Consider the following 10,260-nt stretch of genomic DNA (forward strand, 5'->3'; position numbering starts at 1 on the left):
GGTGCTACGAATACTCTTAAATTGATGAAGACATTTCATAACGTATCAAAGCGCAGTACAAAAAACCTACACTCCCAAGTACGAAGACATTCCAAAAGAAATACAATAAAAGTTGATAACAGGAATAACGACGATCACAATATCGATACAAAATCAAGAACTGATGGTGGTGTGGAATTTCTCTTGCTTATCGAGCTACATGCCAGTGTCGAGGTTTTCTAGCCTGTAGAGGGCTTTAAGGAGAGAGTCCGTGTCGTTTTGCTATTCTTCCTCCGTTGAGAAGCGCAGAATACAGTGGGTTTACCATACGGCCCATAGTTTGTATTGCACCGCCACCATCACACTGCTTTGACTTGTATTTTAATTCATCTCTCGGTGTCTGTGTCTCCATGAGCCTCTGTATCCCCGTGTGTCTCATCAAGTATACCACGCTATGGCCCAGTTTGTGTCACCTGCAGTGTGAAAGTGTTGCCTGCAGAGGGCAGGGTCAGCCTGGCTGAGAAATGGGACCCGAAAACCCCTTCCCTTGAAAGTCCTCTGGTCATATACGTAATTATACTCGAAAGAGCAAAAGCGCAGAGGGTATTTGCAATGCAATGATTAAAGCACGACATGTAACACAGGCATGCCAGCCTGCGGTACCAACCACAGTATCTAAAGAGCATTCATTTATGTTCCAGGGCTTATTGGATACACAGTGGGCCTGACGACCACTCATCACGTGGGGAGTCGACTACCACAACTCTCCACTCTATGGCCTCGCCAAATATCTCACCGAAAAAATCTAAATGGTTCAAAAAATGCCAAGGCAAGGCTCCCAATCCAATCCCTGATCAACTTCAATACCCTGTTCCCCGTGGACTCTCTCCCCCACCTCCCTTTCCCCTCACTCTACTCCCTCTCCTCTCTGTTCCAGCAATCAAAGGCTTCTGTCAAGCATCCCCCCTCAGTCAGCCGACACCCAGTGGGAGGTCACCCTTTCTCCTCTGCTAGCCCCGTGGTTTTGGAACTCTCCCTCGGCCTTCCATGCTCTCAACCTCCCAACTATCTGTTCAAGTCTGACGGCCTCGGTCCCAGCAACATATTTACGTTATTTATACACCCGCCTCTTCCCCGTTATCAATGTAAGCATGCGTCTAAGCAGCAAGGATTTACCCATGCGTAGCGTAGGATGTGCAAGTACGATTGCACAGGTAGGCGTTGTTTTGCCCGTGCAGGAATCCACAAGTACAATGCAGGGATTTAACCTCTGACTTAGAAGACACTCGTGCATCCGTTGAAAAGAGCTAAGCAGAGTATTTGGCGATGCTGCTTCTGCGTTGACAGTGGCGCACAAGCGCAATGCAATACAAACAAAACGCATTCGTAAAAAAAATACATTGAATACAGAAATCACAATATTGTTGTGGCCCTGAGGGAAAAATAGAATCGGCGACGTTTTAGGCATGGGCCTTCATAGCAAATAGAGGGCAGAATTTTTTACCGACTTACAGTTTGTAAACTCTATTTTGTACTGTGGGGCTACATTAAGAAATTTGGTGTAAACAACTGGTGGTAATAATGTCAACAGTTTTGAATATACATAGTAGACATTGAGTATATTCTGGGAATCACAACATCCATCATTGTAACCGTGCTGTTTCCACGCTTCAGCTCCAACTTCTTGCCTTCACCAACCCAGTGGCCACAACGGTGGAGCGGCAAAAGGGCTGTGTTCGTGTCCAAGTGTTCCATCAACAAATGAATGGCCTTGCCCCACGATCGTGCACAACAGAATCAACTGCAGGAGCGTGCTCGAGACATCTGGGCATCCCTAACAGTGGAGGGCGGAAATAACTCTCCGGGCTTTGGACAAAACCACTTCCCCACTTAAAGCAAGAAACAAGAATTGTAAAAAAAAAGCTTAAACAAGACAAAAAAAAACCTACTCCAAAAAAGCAGCAGCAGCTGAAACAGGAACTCGAGCAGCATCCGTTTTCTCTTTCAACTCGCTGTGAATAAAGAGAGAAAGGGGGAGGGGGGTCGCTTTAGCTCTTTAATTGAGCTGCGTGGCACTGCTAGGATTGAATTTTATTTTTAAAAAAATCGGAACGCTGTTTCGGGGCTTAGAGGGGGATCAGCAGCTCCGGGAGTCATGAAACAAAAAACGACCGGGAGGAGACGTCGACCCCCCCCCCCGGCTTCCCCGGTCTCCACCACCCCACGGGTCTCCTGCGCCCCGGCCTCTCTCCCCCCCCCCCCCTACTAACTCAACCTCCCCCCCCCTAGCGGCGTCTGACAGGGCCAGGGCTGCTACCCTAACAGCCACCACCCCCGTCACGCCCGGCCAAAGCAGGGCGTTGTCGCTGTGTGTATGTTAGCTGTATGTTGAACTTCTTTCGCACCGTACGTAGCCAACCGTGCTAATTGGAGGTGCAGGGGAAGGACCAACTGTGACGAGCAAGAGGGCAGAGCGAAACAACAACGACAACGCGACAAAGGGGATGATGGGCGACACGCCGGTGGAGATACGGCTCGGGTCAAGGATGTCCACTACTGGACATCTGTGAAAAAAGAGCTTTATAGCTCATCGGATTCCTCCAGTATAAATAAATATTCTGAAGGATAGGGCATATTGCTGTTGGCTGGTCGACTGATTGCTAGGCTTAGGGGTACGGCAGTGTGCCATCGCCCCATTGCCAAATGTGGCTTCGTTACGGCTCGCCCTCTTCCACGGGAGGGATTGTGTGACCATACTTCGCCTCCCCGGTCCGTGCGGGTTGGGGCACGTGCTGGTGGTGATGGTGATGTTTGCATGCTGACTTTACATTTAATTCGCTGGAGATCAGGAAGCAGGTGGTGTGGGATTTAGTGTTGGCTCATTCGTTAAGTGCTTTCAAAGTTGGCGGAAAACACATTTTCATTTGTGTACTTTTTCACGGATGTAAATAATGGAAATAGAAATTCCACATTAACAATAAAGGTAACATTCGAGGCTGTTGAAGTGTTTGGTTAATTTTCGTATAAACTGTTACTCATTACACTGCCCATTCATTCAATATGTACCAACCCATTTAGAGATATTCCTCAATTTGAAAATGTAGAAGTTTCAGGTAAATATACGTGCGACTTGCTGGCAAGTGACCCGGCACAGTATGGCACAGTTTCACAAACACAATGAACTTGAAGTCCCGCTGTTGAGAGGAGGCTGGGTGGCTACTTTTCCCATACATCGACCTTCCTGTCCACTGTGTTGTCCACTGTGTACGCACAGGACGAGGGCAGCACCCACAACGCCACGCGGTCTGTTTCGGCAGCAGCAGCAGATTGTTTGCCTGGAGACCTCTCATCAATTCGATCCGTCGACTAAATATCACCCGTCCCATGCACTTTTAAAATCGTAAAGATTAAAAACCCCATTACCTGCAGAACGACGTTTTGTGTGTTAGTCTGTTTGCCTTTACACCCTGGCACCTCGAAAAGTTTTTTGGTTTGGCCATATTTGTTTGTTGTAGTACGGAGTTAGACTGATGGCCTTAATCTAAGTTGTCTTGTGGTTGTTGTTGTTTGACTTGCATCCCACTGGAATGTTTGCACACAGCGTTGGTGTACAGTGCTTTTTCTGCAATATTTTGTTGTCTTTTCTTGGATTTTCTGTTTGAGCATAGTCACTTTAAGATGTTTTCTTGTTCACGTTTTTTGTTTGTTGCGGTTGCACCCGATCCAAGAGCCGAATGGCTCACAGGGCTATACCTAATAAATTAACTTGAACTTGAACCTCCGATGATCACGGTTGGCTACGTACGGCGCGAAAGAAGTTCAACATACCGGAAAGGTCCGTGTGCGCGTTGTGCCTGGGTAGACGCTGGCTCCGTTGGCTGACCCCCACGACCTCTGCGCGTTCTGCTGCCATTGGAGTCGCGCAGGGCTCTGTGCAGAGCCCCCGGTCCGCACAATGGCGGGGGGCTGTTTGGGGGGCAGTGGTCTCGAAATGAAGAGGTAAACATTTAAGTCGCGGTGACACACGACGCGCAGAGAACACTCGGCGTGCATTTAACAGTTCTGCTTCCTACTTAGAAGGGCCCTTCATGATCTCGGGGCTTCATATTCACAGGAACAGTTGATGCCACCTTTGCGCTCCTCTAATCGCACCGTGAGGTCAGTGGATGCCGAACTTTTGGCACGGCACTTGCTCCAAGTCGCTTAAAACCAGGAGGGATGAGGATATTTAGCTCTTACAGCAGAATTATCCGTGCCTCTGAAATTCTACTCCAAGTCACATCAGGATTTGCTGACAAAACAATGGAATATGTTAAACGGTGAACATATAAGTTTGAGTTCGTTTATTGTTAAGTGTTGGCCAGTGGCGTTGGGAGGTGGGTTTTTATGGAATTGTTAATCGCTGTCCGGATGCTCTGCGTCAAGAGCCCTGTGCCACGTGAATTGTCCGCAGTTCCAGCGTACAGCCCGACTCCGTGCTGCCTGCAACCAGCACGCGCCACTCCGTCATCTCGTCTGCACCACGTTCTGTGCCGCATTTGAGACAACAAATGAACGATCGTAGTTTATTTGAGGAAAACGCGAGAATCAAAAGTCTAATTGCCACAAATGTTACACGGTAGGGTGGCCAGGAGAGTGTGGGTTTTCTCCAGGCACTCAGCTTTTTTTCCCGCTTGCCAAAGACTTACGAATGCAATTGAACAAATAACCAAAATGCAGGACCCTCCTGAAAATATAAAGGGACGTCTCTTTAAAAAAAACACACACACACACACACTGGATGTGCGTGTGCGATGCAGCTGCGATCATCATAATCGCTGTTATCATTCCAAGGGCTATGGGTGGAACGTCTTTTTTCGTGCAAAACTCGCCCCACCACTCTCTCGCATGGGTGCCGATGGACAGGCGGACGGAGAGACGTGACCCAGAGAGCCAGCCTCCTCCTCATCATCCTCCTCCTCCACCTCCTCCTCCTCCACCTCCTCCTCCCTCTCGCAGAGGCGCTCACGGACGCCAACACTCCGTCGTGGTTCCAACGCTTTCACCATTCCCTCTCGAGTCGTGATGACAGTGTTCGCCTCTCAGTGACTCGGACGCTGCACGTTATCGCTTCAGTGAGTTGCAAACTTCTTCATGGCCTTGCTGTTGACAATGGGCGAGCCCCTGGTGTTTACCGCTGTGGTCATTTGAACAGCAACGACAAGAAAAACTGACGGCAAAAAAACCTCATAATCGGCGGGGAAGTTGTCCTTGGCCAGGTCATGTTTGCATACTTTAATGAATGCGTCGGTTTGTTCTCCTAATCCTGGAACAAAGCCCCACGAGCCGCCGTGGTGTTCTCCCAGTTGTCATCGTCGAGCGCTCGTGGCGGTGATGGTGGCTGGTCGGTGTCCCGCTCCTTGCCTGCCGGTTGTTGTGTTTCGTGAGGTCGCTGTGCGTGGCCCGCCGCCTCGGGTTCCGCTGACCCCCTTTGGGCTCTACTCAGTGTCACCAGACAAAGATGTTTTGGCTTTGCCTATGCCAGTTCATTGCTGTCCACTCGATCGCCCCTCATCGCCTTCGCTTGTCATCTCTTCCCCCGTGTTCAACTCGTGTACTTTTGGATATTTTGATCCACCTTGTGGAGATGTGGAATGAGTAAATTGTCATCATTGTTCATGAGAACGGGAGTCAGATTAAGAGACGCCCACTCGCCAAAGTTACTCGCGGTTACATTGGAAGAAATTAAAAAGTTGTATTTGAAAAATAAAGCAATATAATAAACTATATTCTTGATTTACAATAAACTCCGATATGTGTGCCTCACCAATTGCAATTGTATGTGTTTAGCCAATACAGCATTGTCGCAAGTGCATTCTGGTACACAACAAGTAACAGCTGTAGGGTCAGAGTTTGGGATTTCTTGATGCTGTTGTTCTTAAATAGATGTGTGTTTCATTCAGGTACCGTTATAATGTACGGCTTATTATGTGATTTAACATTTATTGTTTCACATGATCGCTATTCAGGATCTATGATCAATTTTTTTAATGTGTGCAATTTTAAAATTGGGATTTCTACGTTGCTGCGTTTAAATCCAGCCGAAGACTCAAACAATGGGCTCTCGGTCAAAAATCAAGTTCGTCTGCCTCGCTCCCGTCTCCACGTCTCACAACACAATCCTCGTGGAGGATCGACACGGTCGAGTCGAGCACACGCCGCTTGACTCGCCCAGGTGAGCGGGAGAGACGAGCAGGACTGTAGCTCAAAGCCCCTTGTGGATCCCTCTTACGCCCCCCGCCTGACATCCTCACTTGAAGGCGACACGACCTCTTGCAGGCTGAGCACCTCGCCTCAAGACAAATCCCCGTCGTTCCCCGTCAGACTTTTGTTTGGGGTCTCGTGCAGCGTGGCTTTGTGGTCACGTCTCAAAATTGTGGGCCAGAGTTGAGTGGCTGCAATCAGACTAAGTGCGTTAGCGCACGTGCTGTGCGTGCTTTTTGTGTACACGGCGCTCTGTGTGGAACTCTATAACGTCTCCATAGCTGAGGTGCAGTGTTAGATTCGCCTAGTTATGTTAGTTGCAGTCTTCGTCGAGGAGAAGACGAGACGTCCTGTGGCATTGTGGTCAAGGCTGTGGATTTCGTGTTCGTCGTTTTCTTCGTCTCGTCGACAACAGCAGCCGCACACTGAGTCACTCTTAGTCATCGAATGTTGCTGAGAGGATAGACAACTCCACCTCGACATTTATAAATTCAGCCATGCAATGAACTCGGGAATTATTTGTTACATATATATAGTTAATTACCACGTTGCACTGGGGTCTGTAATAACACGCTGATTCCATCTCATCATGGTCGGTCGCGTTTCGGTCTGCGGTGTATAAGCCACTGCGTATAAGCCACATCGTCCCTCTCGATGTTTCTTGTCTACTCGTGGTCACCACTGGTTATGCAAATAAATAACCAGCACGTTTTATTGACGAGCATTAGTCACTAATTCCTTTTATTAAAAAAAAACTAAACGTGGAATGAGATGTGACTTGGCCAAAATTCTCTTGCCGGAAAGAATCTCGGGGAGCCGATGGAATGCCTCCGTTGGCGAGACATCCAAAGTGCCCCACGAGCAGACCTTCTTAAGCTCCCACTTCTGCAGGGGGCCCACGCAGGGGCTGTAATTTCATATCCACCGGTCAAACCTCGCGCGCATTGCACAACAGCAGCTCACGTTACGAGCACGCGCGCGCACGCGACTGGCTGGCATGGAAAGCTGAACCTGGGCGTGCTGGGCATGGGATTGGAGTCGTGAGCTGCGATGGTCACTGGGGCGAGTGGATCACGGGAATTCACCGCTCTCGGGGGGTGAGGTCAAGAGTCACTTTGGTGAGCGGATAACGGTGACAATAAGGGCGACAGGGAGGTGGATAGATCAGGGAGTGCCTTTGGGTTCATGGGGGCATCGTGACCCTGTGAGTCGGCGTGCCACGGGGTGCCGGGAGTTATCAGACACGGAGAAAGAAAGGCTGTCTCATCAACAATAAAAGCCAATCAATGTAACCCACAGTATCGTACATTTGTGTTTTACACTTGTATTTAGACTTTTATATACAATGTTGTGAAGTATTTAAAGCTATTGCAGTATTTCTCTGGGTGTCATTTAACGAAATGAAGACTCCATTTGTAAATGTCACTGAGTCCCGTTTTGCAGAGATTTTTCATGGAAAATCATCTACGTAGTTTAAAAATATATATATTTTTACCCAGTAGAGGTCACACTCCCCCCACACACTCTGCTATTATGGGAATTTTTACAAATGATGTACAGCACCAGATGTGATAGGCTGGGGTGGTTTTGTGCGTGTGAAGTCATTGGTGACTGGGCTATGGGATGCATGAAAACCCGGTTTAGTCACGAGTAACAGCCTGGATTTGAACCCTGCACTGTAGCAGTGCCGGCTCATTGTCCCCGCACAGCCGCGGCACTCCCTCGCTTGGGGGCAGCACTGACTCCCACGACGTCCATGAGCAAGGGGACTCACCGTTACTTCTTCTTGGTTCTTTCGGTAAAGTCACGTAGAAGCGAAATAATAAAATAATAAAAATAAAACATAATAAGATAACATTCTCACGACGTTTCGGCCACAACGGACGCTGTCTTTCCAACAGCCCTGTTCTTCACCTGAGGACGGCTGCTTGCGTTGTGGCCGACACGTCGTGAGAATTGTATCTTATTGTTTTATTTTTATTATTTTATTATTTCCCTTCGACGTGACTTTACCGAAAGAACCAAGAATATGAATCCATGCAGTCACAAAAGCTTTAAATCGAAATTTCATCATTCAGTGTGACCTCGACCTAATGCGGATGGGTATCCAGTGTGTCGTGTATTGACCAGAGGGTTTGCTTTGGTGGGGGAGGGGGGGGGCTACGATTGAAAATTGCACCCCCCAAAGTTCAAATATGGAGCGGCGTGGAAATCAATGATGACGTTGTTCGCTGCATCTCCGGGTCGCTGGTGATCTTTGGTTTTTGCAGTGATGTTATATATTTAAATATCTTTTACAATTTGTGTTTATAATATGAATACATAACGACAGCAGTATAAATGAAAATGTCAGGCTCTAAATGAGATGCATATTCACGTGTTTGTGGACATAGCAGCCTCACGGCTCGTCAATGTCACTGGTCCCACGCCATCTGCTGGCCACTGCCACGCCAGCACCCCCATCTCGCGTCGTCACTTCTGTTCACGGAGGCATTGGCTCACCCCCCCATCGGTACAAACAGCATGGTGAGTGGGGGATGTCCGTTTAGGAAACAGGCTTTGTTAGACAGTCAACGGACGTTAAATGGTCGTGAACATTATTTCAGATGCGATCGCCAAACTTGATGATGCCGAGGAGCGCGAGGTGTTTGCGGCAGGCCTCGCCACGTGAGACGCGATGTCTCGCACGCTGCATTGGAGGAATGACGTGACACGGTAAATACTAAATACTCGGTAGACACCGCCTATGGGCTGGCCCAAAAGTCAGGACACACAGGGTTTATATTGCTTTGAACAAATCACAAATGTAATTGTTTTTTCATAGTATTTCAACAAACGTTCAAACCGACTGCCATTCAGATTGATGCGTGCATAAATTCTGGTTTGAAAATAATTTAAGAGGTTTCTTTAAAGAGATGATGGTTTGTTATCTCAACCCGGTCGGGGTTCTTGGTTGAGCTTTGTAAACGACGCATTTGAGGTGACCCCCACAGGGAGAAGAAGAAGAACAAAAAAAATAGACATTCATGTTAAAATATTAAATATTAACTAAAGAATGAAAAACATAAAAGTTTTAATGCCAGTGTTAAAGTAACCTAAATAACCGTACGTGTACCTGGCTGGTAGCGGAGGTACTTGCTCGTGGGCCATCACGGCGGTGACGATGATGATCAAAGTCCAGTGATGGGACACAAACAGATCCCTCGAGACAGCTGAACCTGCTGACTCCCCACTCCGCGTGTCGGATCAGATCACCGCTGCTCTGCACTCAGATTACAATTCTTGAGCAATTACAATAGATGATTCATTTGTTTTCACTTGACTGCTTTCGTCTGAGCACAATTGGTGGTCCTGCTACGTGGAGTCAATCTCTGGAAGAGATGACTAATCATTCTAGAGTTGAAGATTTCGTGACTGCAAGGGTCCATACTCACTGGTTCTTTCGGTAAAGTCACGTATTGATTTAATGAAAGGTATTTAAATATTTATTTATTTATTACAAATGTTCACCTACGTGACTTTACCGAAAGAACCAATGAGTATGACTAATCATCTCTTTGTCTACGTATACAGCCATTTGTAAATCCACTGCTGGATTAAATTAGGCCCTCCCCATACCACGCTGGTTATGGGGGTTATTTGACCATACTTCTCCACGCTGTCAATTGCCTCTTCCAAACCCCACTTGACCCGGCATATCAAACCGAATCCGATGCCAGTCATGAACCGGACTGCTGCTGCTGCCGCTGTTATAGCTGCCCATGCTGCTATTGCTGCTATTGCTGCGGCTGCTATTGCTTCTGCTGCTGCGGCTGCGGCTGCTATTGCTTCTGCTGCTGCGGCTGCTGCTGCTGCTGCGGCTGCTGCTGCTGCCCGTACTGATAGCAGGCGGGACCGAGTCGTGCAATCTGCACTCTGTTGTGACATTCGCACCTGAAGCACAAGCTTGGTGCTGGATGCAGCAGTCACATTTCCACACGTGATTTGTAACGTTGATGATCAGTTTAACACGGAGCCTTTCGCCACCGATATTATGCA

Source organism: Lethenteron reissneri, chromosome 25 (assembly GCF_015708825.2).
Source record: "Lethenteron reissneri isolate LAM-NWPU_2019-01 chromosome 25, ASM1570882v1, whole genome shotgun sequence".
NCBI classification, from domain to species: Eukaryota; Metazoa; Chordata; class Hyperoartia; order Petromyzontiformes; family Petromyzontidae; genus Lethenteron; species Lethenteron reissneri.